At 44.4% G+C, this 21938-nt stretch overlaps 1 protein-coding gene across 4 annotated transcripts in view; it reads right to left on the bottom strand.

Annotated features, from left to right (window-relative positions):
- Positions 1–19773, bottom strand: part of FAT3 (FAT atypical cadherin 3) — a 651131-nt gene extending 631358 nt beyond the window's left edge. For all 4 annotated transcript variants that reach the window (XM_069204015.1, XM_069204017.1, XM_069204016.1 and 1 more), the window contains exon 1: positions 19011–19773. The gene's annotated coding sequence lies outside the window, so the exon portion shown is untranslated. The remainder of the gene's footprint in view (positions 1–19010) is intronic.
- Between the last annotated feature and the right edge of the window lie 2165 nt (positions 19774–21938).

Below are 21938 nucleotides of genomic sequence, written 5' to 3'. Positions count from 1 at the left end.
AAATGTGGGAACACGGAATACTGAGGCAGCATAATCCTGAAGCCATCTCGGGCCTCTTCAATCCATTTAAAGCCATTCCCAGCCCCTTCAGCTGACTCTGGCAGCTTTCTGCTTTCTACCATAGTGACGCTTTTTCCTTTTCCTCTTCCTCCGTCTTTCCCAAATGTGTCTTTTGCTCGCAGCAAATGTCTGAGGCAGGAGAATAGCCCCTGCCCTCAAAAATAAGTGCCGGTGCTCAGCACCGGAAACAAGAAGCACAAATTAAGCACTGATGGGCACCTTCTCAGGCTTTCTCCATTCCCTAGTGGCAGGGTTGCCAGCATGCTGCACGTCTTCCTTGCAGGCAGGTGTCTGTCCAGTTTTAAAGCAGCTGTGCTCCCACGCACGCAGGCGAGATGAAAAAAACACATGTTTTGGTTTTTTTTTTGCCCTTCCCCGATCCTCATTTTAATCTGTCTTTAACAAACACATGCAGCATTTTGGAAGGCCTTAACATCCATACGCGAAAGGTAAATTTCTGAAAGGAGAAATTAAATCACTCATTAACTGAAAACGCGGTCGAAACAATCTGGAAGTCAATCATGCTTAGCACTGGTATTGTAATTACAGTATGCAAAATACTTCGGAGGAAGCGTGTTCTAATGAAGCCGGCGCCAGATCTCGTCGCTCGCGAGGAGAATGCGCGCTCCGCCGCTGCCGGGAACTATACTAGCGCGAGCGCTGTCAATGCCACAGGCGCAGGGATACCGAGGCATGTGACAGCCTCGATGGGCTAACAACCCGTCTTTAATGAGAGCTCCCGCAAGGGGTAAGGAATCAGTCCCACCCCTTAACCTAGTGTTATGGAGCAGCTGTGTCATTCACATCGTGGTGTGCTCCTGCACCCCCTAATAATAGCACATGCCATTTATATAAAACATGTCAGTCTGAATTGCTTTTTACTCTGCTCAGTATTGTGCTGTTTTCAACAGTGCTGTCCACGTCTAATTTTTTAGGTGACGGAGGTCCTTGAGTGGGATTTCCGGTGGCGGGGAAGGGAAGTGGCGCAAATGCAGATTGGAGGCTGTAATATTTCCCCGCTGCAGCTCATGGTCAGGCCAGCCTTCGTGTTGAGTCAGAAAACACACCCCATGTAGCCTGATGTCCCATTCATATAGAGGGTCAAGATGGGACTAACCTTTATGACGCCCTGAGTGATGTCAGGGAACACCGGACATCTTTGTAATGTGTGCAAGTAACTGGCATACCAGACATACGGCTGTTTTTTTGCCGACCCCTAATTATTTACAGTAGTCTGTACCAATCTTATTGATATGTGCCATGACACTTGTCCTATTTGAGTGTCTGGTTGGCAATGATACAGCATGGCGGCACATGGGACCTTCCAAATTTAGCCATCTTCTAAGGTCTTTTCTGGATTCTGCATTCAGTCAACACATTTCTTTCCACAATGCTATAAAAAGAATTTGTGCCTCAGCTTTAGTGAAGCCAACTAACTTCATATGTGATTCAGCCCCTTGGGGCTTTGTGTAAATATATTTGAAAGCGCCAACTAACAAGAGACACACATAAGGACAGAATGCACCCACTGGGGAAAGATCTTTGTATTTCTGAATGGACTGGAATGGGACAAAAGGTGCAGGAATTAGGTATGTATGGAATGAAAATAAATGAAATGTCTGAGCAGGGCAGAAATAAATAGTGCTGATGGGGTAATGAGATTGAGGTGTTTCATTGAGTTATCTTGCAAACCAAGAGTTAAAAGTATATTCACATGTGTAAAATGAATATTGCTGTTAGCGAATGCATGGCCAAAGTCCAGCAAATGGACTCTGGGTTAGAGGTTAGTTGACCTCTGTTTCGCAGATTTACCTAGTTTAATTCTGAAAATGGGCAGTAAACCAATAGAGTTAATGGAACTTGCAAAGGTGAGAGTGGTGTAATTTCCCATAGTATTAGCTCTTATTATACCAACATTTAGAGGCCAATTCCTCATTAATCATCCATGCTTCCAATAACTCAAGCAAAAATGCAATCCACCCAGCTATTTCTAGGTGTACTGCTAAGTTTCGTACTTGCATAAAATTATGTCTGGCAGTTCCCCAAAAGTTAATACTGTGTGGAAGAATATCTGACTTGCAAGCGGTTCCAGTGCTAATCCTCTAACATTCCCGTAAGGATGCCCACTTTTGTAATACCATTCAAAAAGCATGTGCTCCTAATCTTTGCATGCACACAGGTAGAACATGTGTAAATTGCACTTTTGTGAATTTGTCAAGTGCATGCACATGTACATTTCATTTTTTTTTCCAGAGGGTAGACGCATGCTTGGAAGCGATTGGTGGAAAATCTAAATGGTGCTCGTGTTTGTCTCCACTGAACCCAAAACGAACTGGAAAGGTAAAGTGGTGTAGGGACTACCTATTGCCTCAAAGACCATTAATGGAAAAGATAGGGAAAATGGTGCAGTGTAACTGTGTCTTCCGCAACTAGTGAAGACATTATGCAGCTTTCAAAGGATACAGTGAATTTATACGCCTCGGCTTAATCAACTCTATCATTCAAGGCATAACGTCTCGGCTTCTGTGTACTACCCTGTGCCAGCAATTGGCCCTTGCTAAAGACTGAGTCATACTGCATGCAAGTTTCCCCACTACATCTATGGGATCATGTGTAGCCATGAAAGCTAGCAAGCCCATCCCTATATAGTAAGCGGTTCTACCTGAACAAACCAGCAGGCTGGCAAGGGGAGACCTGCTGTGCCGATTGGTTCTTTGTGTCTCCTCCCACTGCGTAACAACACAAGCATGTGCTCAGAACGAGTCCATTCGCAATAAAGTAAAGGTAAGGCTGAGTTAGCATATAAAAAACAGGTATGTCCCTGTCTTCACTGAAGCAGCTCAGGCGGCCCTGTCATTCCCATAGCGTGGTCTTCCACAGAAGCAGTTATTGTTATTTATTTATGTATTTGTATCTCACATGCAGACAGGGCCTAGGGACCCCGCGCCAGAGCGTAACGGAATACAATGTCAAAACAACATGTCTGCCATCATACAATTCTCAGAGCTGCCCTTGAACCCGCCAGGTGGACTGTCTACATTTTCCATTGACGGCATGTGACAGGCACGCGAGGCAACGTTTGCAATAATATTAGGCCTTCTGTAGAAGAATGAAGTGAGGATTGCCCACTCATGAAGTGGGGGAGAGTGTGTTAATGAATCTCACATCCTTTCCTCATTTAATGCAAAAGTTACAGAAGCACAAACTGCTTAAAAACATGAAGACTATTCTGCAGTCTATGTGCTTGCTTGCCACAGGCTCCATTGATTGATTCTGTTTCGGAGTGTACTAAAATTTAGTATTTCAAGATCGTCCATTTCGAATTTTGCAGTGAGCATTAGAATGTGTGTTTAGGTATTTTACAGGGGCCGCCTGGTGAATGATGTCACAATAGGTTTCAAAACACAACCAGACATCATCAGTCAAAATGACATTCTGGAACGCCTATTGTTGGTGATTGTTGGAGAAGCAGCACTGTACAAGAGAGAAGTTTTTACTATCACCCACAAACGAGCATTTCCTATAGGGAGATGAGATGCATGATGGGAACAGACACTCTGAGATGAGGAGGTGCATCAATCGGTAAGCCCTCTGAGTGAAAATGCAAAAATAATATTTTGTATGGGCATATTACCACTTGTAGCGAAGCTGAGACTAAAAGCTGTGCGCGTGCACTCTGGTTTAAGGAAGTAATTAACTGCGATTGTTATTGCTGTTGGAACAATAACTAGTTAATAACATTTTGCATATGAAATGGTGCAAATCATTGTGTAACTTTCATATATAGGAACGAAATAACAGCACAATCTAGAAGACTGTGAAAGATTTTGCAAAAACGTGGATCTAATTAGATTGCTTCTTAAGTAACATAGATAGGGAAAGTTAACCCCAACATTGTTGATTTGCAACATGAGAGTGCCTACTTGTATCAGTTTCATATACTGCAGCATAGAGTATACTTGTGACGTTTTGGAAAATCATGTATTACAGTCATATATTCTACATGTTCGTGTGGCTACACAGTAGCATGTTTGAAACTCCCACTCCTGTTACTGGTTGGAGGCGTGATTGTTAGCTCTCTCGTTTAGTGCCATCATGGACAACAAGGGAATAGCAGAATGTTGATTTGTAAGCATGAGAAAAATTACATCACGGAGTCTTACTATGTGTCTCACTGAGAAAGCATTAAATGGATGCAGGGGAGATTGGGCCTGGCACTGCAACGCCAAGCACCAAGGCCAAACACCAAGCTTTAAGAGTTAAGATACATTAAGCCAACCCTTTCTGGGGTGTATCCTATTAAACTGTATTTACTCCCTACTAAGCTGCATTCAGCCCTGTCCCGAGTCATGGTCCATAATAACTCCCATTGACAAGAAACTCAGTAAAATGACTCCCCAAAAAGCCCACACAGCTCTGGGCAACGCATTCATAAGGCAAAAACACTTTTCACATGCCCACTTAGACATCAAAATGCTGTAACAAGACAGATTGTGTGACCTGCCAGATTAGACAAAGGTTGGGAAAACCCCTTTCTTACACAAAAATAATCCACTGCCTTCTATTACACAAATGCAAGAGATCCCCACAGTTCACTTTTAAACACCTACTCTATTTCCTCTTCTAAAACAATCATGCATCGGTCTTGTGTCTTAGTGCCAAAACGAAAGCCACATCAGCCATGTCTGTGGGAAAATATTACAACCTAGAGACTAAGTGCAGATGTTGCTTGCTTCCAGTTTTCTTGTCCAGTGCTCAGTATCTAGACACAGAAAACCATATATGCTTATGAGGTGAAGAAAGTACGTTTTAAAGACTGATTCTTTTGGCTGTACCAGCTCAAGACCAATTCAAGGCCCCTAGCCTTGCAGGGAGTCCTTGCTTTGGCCCACCGTGAGCTTACCTTGCGGTAGCCTGCACTGAGACTTTTCTAGAACTTTGCACCAGGGATATAGCCACTCCTAAACCCCTGCCTCACACGCTACCGGAGGCTAACCTGCATCTTGGTTAAGATAAAATATAATAACGCACAGGGTAATGGAGTGCAAAAATACCTCACCACTCGTGACACTTATGACATCTATCTGGTGCATTTGTAACACTATTTAAGTGTACAATGTGGGGAATAACATAATCAACTGGTAGTTATGTATTATTGGACATAAGTCACTGTTTAACATTGGTAAGTACCACTGGAGGGGACTTGGGGCCTCATGTACAAAGGGTTTTAGCGTTCACAAGCCCTCTGATTCTGTGAATCAGACTTTTTCAAATGCACTCAGCTCATTTACCAATTTGGATGAAGCTTTCTGAATTATTAATTGGGTTTAGGAAACAAACCAATTGGGCATTTGGAAGAGGCCTCCTTAGTTGTTCTTTACTTTTAGTGCTCAGGCTGTATTAGAATGCTGTTGTCCTTTTTAGTTTGCTGATGAAAATGAATGTCACAGTAACTGGAGTCATCTCTTTGATGTCCAGGCCACACTGATCCTTTGGGTTGCTATGATGACAGTCTCCAAGCAGTGTGACGTTTATTCTATTTTCCATTAGAGTGAGGGCGTAATCTCCACAGGTTGGAAACACGTATCTACTTGACAACAAGAGGATCTACCATTTCTGAAACTGATGTAACATCTGTACATCAGAGCCAGTGGATGAGTGCAAAAACAAACAAAAAACAATCAGAAGATGGGACACAAAACCCGAGAACCTGGCGAATTTTGAACCAAAGCACTTCTGTTTTGCAGGCATCAAAGGTGTGTCCCATTGTTAGATACAGAAACACAACATGACTTGACCACCTCTTATTCAAGTATGCTAAGTGTCAAACAAGTGATAGAAAGAAAGTGAGTTCATATGCATGCAGCAGATTGGTGCTTCAGTCAATGTTACTGTCTGAATGAGATACAAAGGATCTTGACGTAATGTATGTACATCTACTGGGAATGGCCAAAATCAAATTTAAGGTGCTCTACCAGGCCTACAAATGCCTGGCCTGGGACATCCATTCTTACTTTGTTAGAACCCGTCCCTTTGTCCGCAGAGCAATAACCTTAACTCAAAGAGTCACTTTACTGATACATTCACCAAGGGTGTGGATGAATGAGTATGAGAAAATAACAGCAGCGCTTCCTCTGAGACACAGGTCGCCTGAGCCACACCAGCACTCTGAAGTTACAAATCCCAGCAAAAAATGTCCATTGTAATTGCAGTGCACGCATTGTAAACCCTTGCATTACTCTATCTTAGTGATGTGTGACGTCACTCACAAAAGCATGCAGCAGTCACTGACTCCCATATGCACACAGTAAACTGTCAATATCTGCAAGTTTACACTTTGATTGCGCAGGCTGAGGTAATCAAAAAGGGCACTTATTGGTCCAGTTGACTGCTGTTATCTCCCCCTAATGTCCCATTCACAATATGCTACCGTGGCTTGCTGCCCCCTTTAGGGACAGGGTCACAAAGCCCCGGCCCACGTGTATCAGTGCACCCTCACACAACTCAGTTAGAAAGGAAATGACCACTGCCTCATCATTCCACCGACAATGTCTTCTTCCACATGTCACAGAAGAACACATATAGAGATAATAGATTTTGCATGTTTCATACACCTCTGCAGCACCTATGATTTCAAAATACTTAGGAATGTACACTTTAAGTGTCAACAGACACTTCTGGGCCACAGCGGGTTCATGTTTACATCTTAAGCTCTTAAAGTTATATGATGTTTTGAAATGTTTTTAATAATAAAAACCACTTCCAACGAGTTTAGTTTGTCGGTCTGTGTATTTCTGGTGGGGGGAGTGTGGGCTGTGTGGAGGCCTCTGGATCCTAAAGAAAAGCTGTCGAGAACCTATTGGCCGCCACAGTCAAAGGTGTATGAAGGAGTTACAGAGATTTGTGACAGTAGAGATTCTGGGACCCATTCACAAAGACATGTCAGAGGATGTAAAACTAGTACTCCTGTAGAACTATTTAATGCACCCTCACATCCCTTGGTGAGTTGGTCTCAAAACATCTAGAATGGGAATAAAATGGGAAAACTGAGGTCATATTCATATATAAATTCTACAGTTTGAAAATGTTCTGCTCTGTTTTATTTTATTCTTTACTAAAGAGTGTTGGACCTCGCAGGGCCATAAAGGTATGAAAGAGTGTATAAAACAGGATTCCTGTTGTATTACTAAATACTCTGTTCATTTCATGTATATGCTGATAGCAATATAGAAGCAAATTCTGATCCTGCACTCTCCCTTTTTAGTCCTACATTTGCCAGACATCCTACATTAACTGCCCAGATGTGTGCTCATAACATGTTGAGGCCGCGCCTAAAACTGAATTATACTATTTAACAGAATCGGTTCAGTAATTCCGGTCCCAGTCTGGATAAGGCTGAACATGTACATATGATAAACTAGCAGAACTGTATTGGCTTTTTGGGAGAGGTCCATTTTTACACTTTTCCTGCCATGCTGAGTAGATAAACAATCATTAATTTGAGAGATCACATCTAATTGGGAAAAACACACGACCACGGAGGTGCTCAATTCTGAGGTTTGCAAGATCATTAACAAATATACCTCATGATTGATGGATTAGTAGAAAAACACTCTCATTGTTGAAAACATGTATGGACCCTCTGTGATGAATACGCTAGGACCTTCTCTGACTCTCGATCGAATCATTTTACTTCCCTTGCCCAGGTCTAGTACTAACGCTTTACAAAAATCCTAAATGGATATATAGCAATGGCAAAGTACAGAGTTTCTGGTGATCGGCAACAACAAGTACCAGTGTTCTATTTTCATTGCCAGCCATCATTATTTCCTCCTTGAAGTGATGCAGGGAAAAACTGCTCACCTGATATAAGTAACCTAGGAGCTTGGAACGACACATGTGATGTAGTGAATAAGATGAAGGTGCAGTGACCATCCACAGTGTAGAGGGATTTGTGTCAGTGAAGTGTTCAGTGACAATGCAAACAAAAAAATTGAGAAGATGTTTATCTCACCAAAATATGTTCATAGTCATTTCAACGTTCAAAGAGGGAGTGGAGAAATCAATGAAACGGAAATGGGGAGTGAATGTGATCCATTACAAATTTTAAGTGTGAGGGTGAATGGGCCTGTACTGCACTCTATGCATTTAACAAACTGTTCGCTGAGTGACAGATCCCAGGTTCGAGTCTCTTTACCGCCAGGTCAGAAAATATGAGTTCGGAACAAGGTGCAAAAATATTATCTCATCTGCAAGAGTCCATTGCTAAAGAGGGTCAGGGAAGGATGGTGTTATCTGTAAAAGGAAGATCAGCCTGCACTCCATCTACATATGCAGTCAAAATAAGTATGTTCTTTGTCTTGCTACACACCTACTGTCTAGCCTCAAATCATTCCTCTGGCATGTTTGCCTTGGAGGCTTGTTGCGTGATCCTTGCCAAACATGAGTTCTTGAACACGCTTACATCACTCCATAGTTCCTTTATTTCATCTTTAGCCCTTGCTAAATATAGAATAAAGCTCAATGTGCTATCACTACCAACATTACATCTGATTGCTGTCAACAGGTTTCTCCTTCCCCATGTCCACCAGTCTAAAAATAGTCAACAAAATGTCAGCATTGGTGGGAATTCCACACACTGCTCAGTGTGTAAGAGAGCATAGATCGGAGATACTGCGAAGACAGCGACAAGAGTTGAAGCAATCAACACTTAGGCCACTCATTCCAACCATCATGTTGATCAGGGCCAGCTTGAGGGCAGTGCGAGCAGTGCGGCCGCACCGGGTGCTGACCTGGTTTGAGGGGCGCTGACCTCAGGGGGCGCTGTGTTTAGAAATGACTTACGAAACTTGCAATTGAAACTGAAACGTTCCTTGTGCATTCAAGAAACAATTAAAATGTCAAGATAACTCTTGTGATTAATGTTCATGCAGGGGAGAGAGATGGGAGATTTGTCTAGCGGTAGCTTTGACTCGCTATAAGGTATCATAGAAGGTTAATATGCCTGCTGTAATGAACAGAACTATATTTTATGAGGATAGCTGAGTGGATTAGTGAACCAAGCCTTTACAATCGCTTTAAAACAAATGAATGTATGCAAAAGGGAGGCTATGGAGAGATGAGGGGTACATTTGCTGTGTGGTAGTAAGTGAATCCGAGGAGGTGGTCATGGGGGCAAAAAAGACTGTTGCACAGGGCGCCACCAAGTCTAAAGCCAGCCCTGATGTTGATCCTTATTCAGGCGGGATGTCCTGATTGCACTTGAATCATAACTGCAAGGTGGCCTCTAAATGTGGAACTAGCACTATTTGCTTGCATGCTTTGACCAGATAAAACCTAGAGCAAATCATGCAAGCAAGTAGTGAGAATTTTGGGTCAGTGCCCTGAGAATAAGTAAGTAACAGTCTTATAAAGAGCACGAATGCCGAGGCATGTTGGCAATGACAGCGTCTAGTGACAGACACACACCCAAAAAGGACCCTAAGACTTAAGACAGAAGAAACATAACCAAATGAAATCTTGTACCTAATTAGGAAACAACCACGTTTGTAATAACTTCCTGAAACAAGAGGTACTCGATTCAGATCTCAAGGTTAGAGGTAAGGCATTCCATAATTTTCCTGCCAAATAAGTGAAATTTCTGCCTCGCCATCTTGCTTTTCTTATCCTAGGGATTGACACCAATTTGGCTGATCCTGACCTGAAATTGCGACAAGGAATTTGCCAAAATAATCACCTTTTGAAAACAGGCAGGGACTGTGTCGCTCAGAGTCCTATCCACCATGCACAGACTTTTGAATTTAACTCTCTCCCCTACTTGCAGCCAATGCAGGGTAGAAATATTGTTAGAGATAGAGATACACTTAGGAATTCTCAGGAGTGTGCGAGCAGCCGTGTTTTGAAGCGACTGAAGTTTAAATTGTAAGTGTTTCTGTAGTCTCAAATATAGTGCGTTACAATAGTCAGTTTTGCTTAGGACCAAGGCCATCATAACCATCTTGTGCAGGTGTAAGGGGATGAAAGGAAGCACTTTTTTAATGCTCTCAACAGATAGAAAAAGAGTAGGTTACCTGATCAATCTGATCAGAGAAACAAAGTTTCAAATCAAATATAACTCCTAGGTTCCTGACTTTGGGGACCGGAGCTGGAAGTGGTCCAAGATTCACTGGCCACCAAGATGTATTCCAGAAAGTTGTATTCTGGCAAAAGAGTATTATCTCTGTATTCACAGTGTTAAGTTTGACACAATTTTTTGGGCATCCAGACTCCAGTCTGGACTAAACAATCATTACATTTCTTGGCAGTCATCTCTATAGCCACAGACATGGATACCACAATCTGGGTATCATCGGCATACGGAATTACTGAGAAACCATGCGACCGAATCAGTTTGGCCAAAGGGGTAACATAGATTTAAACAGAGTGGGAAATAAAGGTGAACCTTGAGGTATCCCACAAGGGAGGGATAAGCATTAGTAACAAACTCTCCCAGCATCACAGTCTGTTTGTTCTCTGTTAGCTAGAAAAGAGTGAAAAATAGTGAAAGCCAAGTCTCTTAACCTATCTCCTCTCGCCTCCTGATCAGGAGCTGATGATTAACCGTATTGAATGACGCAGACAAATTGAGGAGGATCAAAGCGGCCCTCCCGCCTCTGTCTACCAGCATCCAAATCACTTCTATGGCAGCCACAAGACCAGATTCAGTAGAATGATGTGATCTAAATCCATATTGGGGGGTGTCCAAAAGATTGTTGGAATCCAGGAAAGTAGTTAATTCTTTATTAATAAGCTTTTATGAGATTTCCGACGGAAAAGAAAGTCTTGAAATGAGCTCATAACTTTCCGTGTCACTTGGATCAAGAGACACGTTTTAAGAATAGGTGAAATGGAGGCTTTTTTCCTTTCAGCTGGAGAAACGCCTGTAATCGTGATCTTATTCGGCAGTTTAGCAAGCTGTGCCAAAACCGTTGCTGGGATCAGTTTTAACACAGATGGTGGCCATGGATCTGATGGTGATCCTGATTTAATGGAATCTAACAGTGATTCAACTCTGTCTCCCATTAGAGGCACAAAGTTTTCCAGCACATTATAGACCTCAACCAAATTGCAGAGTTGTAAGTGCATATTAGAATCACCTGTGGGCTCAACTACACCTTTCCCATTTAAGTTCTGCAAGAACTCATCATAAGCGTTATTTACCTTTGATTTAAAAAAATTAGCTAATTTATTACAAAAGGCTTGATCTGGGCTGAAAAGTTTTGTCTGTTCAACTTTAGAAAGAATATTAACGGTTTTAAAAGGTTCAGTTAAAGAGTCTTTGGCCGAGTTTATCTTTCCCGTAAAGTACTTAGTTTTCTCGGCTTTAGTTCGAGCTTTAAAATGATGAGAAAAATATACAATGTGTGTGTTAGCTCTGTTCTGAGGTCCAAGACATAGAATGATATGTTAATTGTGCATGGACAAATTAGTGCACCTTGCAGTCTCTTAATCTGCACATGCGTCATTACAGCAACAACTTACTGTGATACTTGTAACGAGGGCCTAAAATTGTATGTTGAAGATATTAGTGATTTTCAGTACACTTTTCCATTGGTTTAATACCTATCGAGGCTGGTCAGCGAGATAATATCATACTGGAAGTCCTCCAAGCATAATTATCTATTACGTGGCCAGAATTTTGACAGTATCTCTGCACTTAGCTATGCTTATTACAAGTTAATCACGACAGAATGGGGAATAACTATGCAGGCCAGTGTTTTATTTCTGGGTACAATTCTGAACAGAATTTCCAATTCCATGGTAATTACCACTCACATTTACCACATTCTCTGAGCAGGTGGAGAATGTGAGCATTGCGGGTTGAGGTGGGTCAGAAGGTGTGGAGGGCTGCAAAGAGAATGGGTGATGGTTGCCTGGCAGCGATAGCATTATATGCCACCCTGTGCTTTGAAAGTGTAGAGCTGCGGACAGCGACTAAACTACAATCAATCAATCAATAATTTATAAAGCGCGCTATGTACCCGTTAGGGTTTCGAGGCGCTAGGGGGGGGGGTGCTGCTATCGTTCGAAGAGCCATGTCTTGAGGAGTCTCCTGAAGGTGAGGAGGTCCTGGGTCTGGCGTAGTGAGGTTGGGAGTGCGTTCCAGGTCTTGGCGGCGAGGTAGGAGAAGGATCTGCCGCCAGAGGTCTTGCGCTGGATTCGGGGGACGATGGCGAGGGCAAGGTTGGCAGAGCGTAGTTGACGTGAGGGAATGTAGAAGTTGAGTCTGGTGTTCAGGTAGGTGGGTCCGGTGTCGTGTAGAGCCTTGTGTGCGTGGGTGAGGAGTTTAAAGGTGATCCTCTTGTCCACAGGGAGCCAGTGGAGGTCCCTCAGGTGAGGGGAGATGTGACATCGGCGGGGTATGTTGAGGATCAGGTGGGCGGATGCGTTCTGGATGCGTTGGAGTCGTTTGATGTCTTTTGTTGGGATGCCTGTTTAGAGTGCGTTGCCGTAGTCGAGTCTGCTACTGACGAGGGCTTGGGTTACCGTCTTTCTGGTTTCTGTTGGAATCCACTTGAAGATCCTGCGGAGCATATGGAGGGTGTTAAAACAGGAGGATGAGACTGCGTTGACCTGTTTGGACATGGTGAGGGCGGAGTCGAGGATGAAGCCGAGATTTCGTGCGTGGTTGGCTGGGGTGGGTGGAGGGCCCAGGGCGGTGGGCCACCACGAGTCGTTCCAGGCCGAGGGGGTGCGCCCGAGGATGAGGACTTCCGTCTTGTCGGAGTTAAGTTTTAGGCGGCTGTTGCTCATCCATTCGGCGATGGATTTCAGTCCCTCGTGAAGGTTGGCTTTGGCGGTGTGAGGATCTTTGGTCAGGGAGAGGACGAGCTGGGTGTCGTCAGCGTAGGAGAGGATGCTGAGGTTGTGCTGGCGGGCCAGTTGTGCGAGGGGGGCCATGTAGACGTTGAATAGCGTTGGGCTTAGTGAGGAGCCTTGGGGAACTGAAGTTCAATCTCAAAGTTAATTTACTGGCTGGATTTTCCAGCCTGTATAATCAGATGAAGTGTGTCCCATACACAGAAAAGCCAGGTGTGGGATACCAAGCTGCTCATAATTTAGCAGAGTGGTATCCCAACCACGAAGAACAGTCCACTCAGCTCGTAATCGGCCCCATAGTAGGTAATGAAATCTTAATTTTGATTAAGAAAATACTCCTCTTTTTCCACAGTTTTCTTAATGCTAGCTAGCAGGTTAGGGTGCATTAACCAATGCAGTGCAGGTTGATTTTTACACTGCCTACACAGGACTCAGTGATTGGTGGTATGCTGTAGCATGCTTCCAGCATTAATCTAAACCCGGGGCTCCAACAGTCTCAAGGGGAATCCGTGCTCAGAGGATCCTGGAAGGACTCCCCTCCCCCACGCCCATCCTGCACGCATGAGCCGCTGAGCCATTCTCGCGTGCAATGCTAATGTGTTTCACACTATTTTTCGCAACTACCGACATTTTGCATCTGCTACAGAATACACGACTAACTCAGGTGCTTCTTTTTGGGGGAAAAGTGCTATCTGTGTGTTTATTGGACTTCTGGCAGCTCTGAAGCTGGGAAGATGTGAGAAACCGACATTTCTCATATTAAAATGAGAAGATTAAGGCGAAAACATAATGAAAGCATAACGAACAGTCGACACCGTACCAGTGTAAACAAGTTTTAATATATATATATATTAAATCAGCTATGCAGAACACAATACACAGGTAGTGAATGGCATTGATCTTCTTAACGCATGCTGCTACGATTGACAGAATGGGGATGGGTCAAACTAATCTTCAGAAATATGCCCATCAGCGGTTTCCTCCGTGGCCTACCGCCACCGTGTCCTTCAATGACCTTTCTAGCTCTCCAAGGCGCACTCGCATGGTGCTCGCGACAGACAGATAAATCATCGCCTTCCTGCTCAATGGGCACAGCCTTATGTGCACGAGAACGTTTTAACACATTCTCTCGGCCTCATTACAGTATAAACGAATGCAGATCATTGCATGCTTTTTTATCACCGCATCAATTAAAGCAGAGGTGGAATATCTGGTCCATGCATAATTAAACCGAATGTGACGTTATCAGAGGACGAAGGTTGGGGCAACGGTAACAATCAGTTGTGGAAAAACCATGTCTTGTTCTTGTGAACCTGTATGACAATGAGGGTTGTCTATTTTATTAATGCAAAATGAACTGTGTGGTTATCAATTTTAGTGAATAGGGAAGAACTCATGTTGTGTCACCATCAGATATGCTTGCTGAGAGGGAAATCTAGAATAGACCAATAAAATATACATCCTATAGGTTTCCTGGAACAGTTTGAGACACAGGGAAGACAAAGTTTGATACACACAAACACACACAGAAAGACACAGAAAACACACGAGTTTGATACACACAGAGGACCTGCATTTGATACACACACACCTGCATACCCCCCACAATCGGAAACACACGGGGCAACCCCGAGAGCATATCACTGACATGATAACCTTTCTGCTTTTAACCTGTCTAAAGTTAGTGACCACTGAATTCCTTTCCACACCTGCCCTTATGTTGGGGCCCCGTTACTGACCTCACTTCGCCAAACGAGGAGAATCCCAGGCTGAAGCAGAGTACAGGAAAAGGCTACCTGAGGTTCAAAGACGACTTGACCACAAACCACATGCCTTTTTGCTTAGGCAGCGAACATGCAAGAATCTGAACAGCGCATCTGGCTGAAATTGATGTGCTTGCAAAAATACACAGGCAAGGCATTCGGTGAGGGATATTGCCACACACTTAGCATTTGATAGGACATAAAAACAAGGCCTGGGGATGCCATCAGTAGCGCATGCACATGTGCATAAAAATCCAGACGCCGTACGTAGAAGCTTGATGAACTGATTATAAATTTCTAATTAAATGTCTCTTTTTTATTCCTTGCTTTTTAAAATATGTAGCTTTCAAGTCACTGTTAGAATTGGTTGCATTGATGACATTTCAACCCCCGTGGTGATGTCATAAAGCCACTTCAAGAATCTCTCCCAGCAGTCTGGTCTTCCTAATGCATCAGCCATGTGGTGAAAGATGTCACATGACCCTTGCTTATTCAGTAAAACAAAATCTATTTTAATTCAATGTTTTAATGTCCCGTAAGTCTGATGTTCTATCCTTTAATAGTTAAGGTGCACATGGGACAACAAACAATAAAAACTTGCATTAAATGCTGCTGTGACTGCTAGTTATTTTCTTTCACAGAAAATAGTGGAAAGGAATACTGTTTTGCAAACCTGAAAGAATACAATCCAAACAAATTCAACGACACCGTTTCCAACCCAACCCAATCCAATATAATGTAATCTAACTGAACCAAACCCAACTCAGTTTTTCCTAACCAAATCACACCTAATTTACTTCAACCAAATCCTTCAGGACCAGCCTAAACCCTAACCAACTGAATCCATACCAAATAAATCCAATCCAACCAAATCGAATCCAAGTTAACTCAGGCCAACCAAATCATACCCAGCTCAATTTAACCCTAACTAATCCAATTTTGTTTAGTGCAGAAATAGCCATTCCAAACAAATCCTACGCAATCCTATCAAGATCAACCAATCCTGTTTCAATCTAATTTATTCAAATTGAGCCCAATCCCATTCAATGTACTGTAACCAAATGCATCTCAACTCAGTGTAGCTAATGTAACTCAAGCTCGTCCAATTCAATCTAGTCCAGCAAACCAACCTGTGCCCAATCCAAGCAAATCCAAACCAACTCAATCCAATCCGAACAAAGCAAAGACTACTCAACCGATCCCAGACATACCCAACACAATCTACTGAAATTCAATCCATACAAAAAGTATCCAACTCAAACCAACCTAAACTGACCCAACTTAACTGTATCCAATCAAATCTATCCAAATACTTTCCAACCTAATATCCAATCTACCTCAGCATCATCCATTTAATTCACATCCAACAAGCCAACCCTAGCCCAACACAACACAACACAATCCAATTCACCTCAACCAAAGTCAACTCAACCCAGCCCAGGCATATCCAACACAATCCACTCAAATCCAATTCAAATAAATCCTACCCTACCTCATTTATCGGGCTCAGTCTAGCCCAGAGGTCTTCAAACGTTTTAATGCTGCGCCCCCCCCCCAGTTGAAAAATAAAAATCTTTGGCCCCCCCTCAGAATTGTTCACAATTATTTTAGAAAGATGGCAATGTTTAAATATGTCTACACCTATTTAAACATTGCAGTGAAGTACTGTTACCTTTTTAAACCTGCACTAACATGCTTCTGCTTAAAACAAAGGCATGTTATCTGTATAATATTTCTTTTGGCCAGCGTTTGGCGCCCCCCCTGCGATCACTTGAGGCCCACCTTTGGCGCCCGCCCCTCAGTTTGAAGAACTCTGGTCTAGCTCTTTCCAATCCATTCTAACCATCTGCATCCCAACCCGATGCAACCAATCCAACTCATCCTCATCCAATTCAATCTAATCCAGCACATCTACTTCAACAACCAAAATCAATCCAATATAGCGCAACTCAAAAGCTATGCATGGTAACTAATATGTAGGAAATAATCACTAAACTTATGGAACATATATGTTTGGTAGATGACACCATTAAGTTGCAATTTTTTCTTTAATCTCTCCAGGAACATCAAGTGATTGGCTGTTTCAGCTATCGAAATAAGTTAACGGAACATATTTTGAGAAGACAGCGGAGATGCTCCATGACTTTAAACAAATGTTCTGACTGCTTCAAACACAAAACTCAGCACCGTGAGTAAACCCTTCGGAGCAACAGCAAGTCTGTCACAATCAATGTAAACAAAGAGCTCCCTGTTACTGCAGGGTGGTGAAACTCAATCTGGAAGGGGATTAGTTTGAGCTGAACCGCACATGTTCATGGCGCTTTAGAAGTCTGTTTATTTAAAACAGTGGGACAGGCTCAAGACAATGCAGGACCCAAGTGTGTTGTGATTCGAAGGCAGACACTCACAAAAGCATGTTACATTTTTCAAATGATGGCTGCTAGTCAAAACTCAGACACCCATCTGCAATGTGGCCACCAGACAATTACAATACACACAAAACAATTATGTGAGCTGCTGCCAAAAGGAAAATGGGGGCGGGTGTAAAGTAGAAACAATGTAGAAACCTACAGTACTATGCATTTTCTTCCAAGGGGAGTGGGGCTGGTCAGGCACAGGTAAACGTGCTCTAGGAAATGGGCTTACAAGATCGGCCCTCAGTCTGGAAGCCCCTTTCTCAAAGCGCTTAGTTGGAAAAAGATTTTCAGTACCATATATGCACATTTCTAAACACATCACGATTCACCTTTAAACACAGATTTAACTAACATTATGTAATATAACATAGGTGCATGACACAACAAAACACAACATTTCATTGCATAATTTTAAACAACACCAACCACAGGAGCGCAGTACCGAAGTGCTCACATAACGCAGCATGGCACCAGAGCGTGACGTAAGATTTTCAGTAACTGCCTAGGAAGTATGCAAAACCAGACACGAGCAGCGTAACGTAAAAGTGTTTTAATCTCGCCTCACAAGACAGATTTCACTGACGCCAGATAAGGAGGCTGCCTCTTTGAGAGGAATCCGAGCATTAGGACGCCCTCTCACTGTGGACGTGCGGGTGCCCTGCAACGTTACAACACAGTAACATATCCCCCTCACATACACACACACCCCCCTGCTGTGTTTATACGGACACCTAAAGGTGTCGGACAGACACTGCCAACATCCAGCTGCCAGATGTACACAAACTCGCGGCTCTGTCATTCTCCTTCAGCTGGCACGAGCAGCAGAGAGAGCCACCCCGCACCACCCACCCCCACCACCTCGCGAACACACACACACACAGTTAAACTGGTCTCTCTGGAAACCGCTAATAACCGTCCCCAGCAGCAACCGTAGCCAGGTAATCGTTTTAAAATAGGTCCGAGTCGCAATCCTCGTGTGCCACGCCGTGCTGCCTGGCAAAAGTGCGTGCGCGAGCCAAGGGCAAAAGAAAGTTACAATCTCGCTGCCACCTGGGGTTTGAGCTCACATAACCTGGACACTTTTCATTACGTCTCGGCGCAGGTTCTTCTCTTCAGTGAAATGTAAACGAGACTCTGGCAGGACATACGTACCATGCCGCGTGCCACGCGAATAACCTTTATAAAGTGTTTTATACCTTGCCCCACCTCGCAGTTGAGCCGCTTCGAACCGTGGAAATGAGTAACAGGTGTTCATGTGAGGTTAATCAGGGTATTGCACTGTATCATCGGTATAGTGCTGAGTAGCCCTATATGGGGCGCTGGGGCGCTTATCCACGCGGACAGCATGCTACACCGGGTGGGTGTGTGGCTTGAAGAGTGCTGGTGTGGCTTGGCACCTAGGTGGGTAGTGGTCCCTGGCTGCTGAACTCGGAAGGATGGAGGGTTAAATTGGCATCGCCAATCAGAAGTCGTGACATACTGATCACGACAGGTGTCAAAAACGCTTAAACTCGTAAACTCGTAGTACAGTTTTAGGCACTTCAGAAACACACGCCTGGCACAATCTTAACATCTTATTTTGAGGCAATTCAATAACCGTATCAAAACATGGAATTCTGGACAAGGCAGGTGATATTATGTGTGTGATTGTCTTGTTTAATCATGGTAACATTGTACCGAGGCGTGAAGCGCACCCCGACAAGGGACTGTGTCACAACAAGTCATTGAGGTGCTGTTGCGAATCGACTAACTCTGATAGACTTCAAAAGCCATTGCACCGGGCAATCTTCCCATATTATTTCTATCACCCCCAGTAAAAGCATGAAATCCTTAACATTTGGGTCTCTAGGTTACAATAACACAGAGACACGTCTTGTTGACAGAAGTAGCGCAGGAATCCCGGAAAGCTTACCTCTGACCGGAGCAAGTGAGAGAAAAGACGCCGAGTCAGCTCCCCGGACATGGCTGCTGAACACACCCCCGGTCCATGGAGTCCGCTACTGTTCCCAAAAGCGTGGAGCCTGGGCTCCGCGCTCCATTCCCGGCTCCACACAGGCACCGGCCACCACAGCAACGAGAGGCGGCGGGAGCCTCCGAGCCCCACCGGCCGCCTCAAGACGCGCGGGGGCCAGCAGCAGTCCACCACACTTTCTCCGGCATCAACTGTCCGGGCAACATGGTGCCCAGGCGGCGCGGGGGCACGGGGCGGCACAAGTTTGAATATCCCAGCTCGGTGGCTTCAGCCAGAACCTGTCTAGAGGGGAGAGGAGGAAAAAAAGCGAGAGAAAGCGCACCAGTGGGGGGAAGGGGAGCGAGGGGGGAGGAGAGCCCAGCGCCGTGATGTGACATACATATGAAATGAGCAGCAGAACAATGCTGACAGGACAGCCAGGCAACTGCACTCTGGGGCAGCAGCAGTTTTCCAGACCGGGCTTCGGCGAGGGAGAGAGGGCGAGCAGGCGTGAGAGGGGGACTGGCAGTCTGATCCAAATAAGCAGTCAGGGCGAGGAAGGGGGCTGCCAAGCGCCGGGCGCATTCCAGCGCCAGGTCCGCTGGGCGCCTCGATGCCTCCTCGTACTCTCACTCACATTGCGTGCCACAGCCCGCACGTTTAGTGCTCAGAAAGCAGCCGTGTCCCAGGGGGCGGTGGGAGGCCGGGGTAGGATTCCAGTGGACCCAATTAACGCGGTAGTTTCGCTGTCTCCTCGGTGTGATCAATACGGAGCAAGTAGCGCTTTAGCAGCGCTGAGAAAATAAAACGCTCGGCAGATTTGCAGAAGGCAGGCACCCACCTTCTTCTCCGAAGGATGAGGCAAGGCGAACCGTAACCGCGTGAATATTGTAGCTGTCTGGTATTAAAACACCGTAGCAGGTACATCTACAGGGAAGGTTATGGCTGCGAGGTGGTGCTGTGTTACTTGTCAAAATCACTGAAGGAAACCGCGGGCAACTAACTGGGCACCACTAACCTGACATCCAATAATTATGCCTTTCGAGGATGCGCGCGTTATTTTTGTCTTCCGTTGCCAAAAGCATTTGCCAACCGTTTTACTTGGCTGACTCGAAGCTTCCAAACTCGGGGCGTATTTCGTTTTAAAGGAAAAAAAGGGGACATTAATGTGCTGGATCTCCCGTGCATTGATTACTTACTAATAGCCGTTTGTTGTTTCATGGTAATTTCAAATGCGCTCCTTCTTTTGAAGAAAAGCAGTTACGGGTATTAACCGTTCCATCGCCTGAACCAGCTGAAGACAGAGAACCGCTTTCTACCTGACCGTGCATAAAACATGAGGCAGCCCCGCGCTGGCGGAAAGTGAAGAACCCGAATGAATAACACGTTTTAATGCGAAGCCGGTAAGAGATCTAACGCGTCAGCATGCGGCCAGAGTACCTTCCTGGACGCAGAAGGAACCAGGGGCTGGAATTCAAAGGACCGGGGACTAAATCCGTCTAAATCCCAAATTCGAGCAGACATGTAGGGAAAAGGGCAGGAGAGTCAAAGCTTTTACTCCATATCACAAATGGACGAATATTTGCTCTCTTTTTTTGAACATCGTGTACTGGTATGCACAAGAAGACGGAGGCACCGGAATGTTATGAGAAAGATATCTATAATGTCCAATACAACAGCCGAATCCCCTCCAAAGTTTTCAACCTTATTCACCGCATTTGCTTTCAGTCCTTTTTTCAAGCCCAGTGATCCACGCTTCACTCTCCATTCATCCAAACCGCCCGAGGCTCCTCCAAACTCATGGTTGCAAACCTTCACTACCTTTCCAATGCTGCATCAACCTATTGTATTCATCTTTACTTGTTATATCAGACACTTTATCCACTGTTGCCAGACTTTGACACTTGGAATGCCTAATAGACTCAATAATTGGATCCCTATTCCTGTCTTTAGCAACAAAACTCTGTCTCTCTTCTCCATTGTACTGTGGCCTCCAATGTTTTTTTGATCTTCAGTTGCGCCTCCTGCGCTCACTTGCTAACTTCAGTCCACTCATGACCACTCGCCTGTCCACCCACTTCTTCACCCAGTCAGGATGCACTTTACAAGAAGTCAGTCTACTGCTGATGACCCCAAAAGAATATTAAACGAGCCTCTTGAAGTGATGAATGCAACAAATAATCAGCGTTACGTTTATCTCAACCAGAATGTATTCTGCATATATCTGATACTGAACAAACTTTGGACACAAGCAGATAATGTGTGTTGTTGACCACTTACACCCCCCCTTGCAAATGCACAGACAAGGTTTATGATCAATGTTTATCCTAAATCTCCGATCCCTCATGCATGTATTGAATTTTTCGACTGCCCAGAAGTATGCAAGTAACAGACATGCCAACCAGAACACAAATTTAAATGTGTGAAGAGAGGTGGGACCTTGGAGGGGGCAGGGATCTTTGATGACAAGTATCCAAGAGGCACTTTTGCCCCCAAACCCGTCTACAAACCCCCTCCCCCCAAAACAAAACAGCTTGCTGAAGTTGGTGCCCAAGTAGCAGGGTGTTTTCACACTCCTTAATTGACATCAGCAGTTCAAATCCTCCAAAAATGAGCTGGAAATCCATTGTTCACAGTGGTTTTCAGAGAGTTTTCCCTGCCACCATGTGATTTCAGCTCCTCACTAGGAGTGGGTGAGTTGGTAGGTCTAAGGTAACTCTTTTTATCATCCCTTGAGTTCCCTGATGCAAAGCCAACTACACTCTTCCGAGCCTTCACATTGTGTAGAAACAGTTCCTAACCCATATGCTTTTACACCCATCATCAAACAGTACATTTTGTGAAATCATTTGGCTAATGCACCTTGGATGAAACAATTTCACTTTTGAT

This window comes from Pleurodeles waltl, chromosome 8 (assembly GCF_031143425.1).
Source record: "Pleurodeles waltl isolate 20211129_DDA chromosome 8, aPleWal1.hap1.20221129, whole genome shotgun sequence".
Taxonomy (NCBI): domain Eukaryota; kingdom Metazoa; phylum Chordata; class Amphibia; order Caudata; family Salamandridae; genus Pleurodeles; species Pleurodeles waltl.
The sequence above is the reverse complement of the archived record's forward strand: the minus strand, read 5'-3'. Positions and strand labels throughout refer to the sequence as shown.